General features: G+C 34.3%; 1 protein-coding gene across 2 annotated transcripts in view; it reads right to left on the reverse strand.

Moving 5' to 3' along the window:
• The window catches only part of GIMAP8 (GTPase, IMAP family member 8), a 28,343-nt gene that overhangs the window by 12,881 nt on the left and 15,010 nt on the right, over positions 1-452 (reverse strand). The gene's annotated exons all lie outside the window — the stretch shown is intronic.

Here is a 452-nt window from a genome sequence, read left to right on the forward strand (position 1 = left end):
ATTGAAAAATAAAAACTATATGATTATCTCAATAGATGCAGAGAAAGCCTTTGACAAAATTCAACATCCATTTATGATAAAAAGTCTCCAGAAAGCAGGAATAGAAGGAACATACCTCAACATAATAAAAGCTATATATGACAAACCCACAGCAAACATTATCCTCAATGGTGACAAATTGAAAGCGTTCCCTCTAAAGTCAGGAACAAGACAAGGGTGCCCACTTTCACCATTACTATTCAACATAGTTTTGGAAGTTTTGGCCACAGTAATCAGAGCAGAAAAAGAAATAAAAGGAATCCAAAATTGGAAAAAGAAGTAAAACTCTCACTATTTGCAGATGACATGATCCCCTAGTAGAAAACCCTAAGACTCCGCCAGAAAATTACTAGAACTAATCAATGATTATAGTAAAGTTGCAGGATATAAAATCAACACACAGAAATCCCTTG

The sequence above is a fragment of the Bison bison genome, unplaced genomic scaffold, assembly GCF_000754665.1.
Source record: "Bison bison bison isolate TAMUID 2011002044 unplaced genomic scaffold, Bison_UMD1.0 scf7180017864191, whole genome shotgun sequence".
Classification (NCBI taxonomy): domain Eukaryota; kingdom Metazoa; phylum Chordata; class Mammalia; order Artiodactyla; family Bovidae; genus Bison; species Bison bison.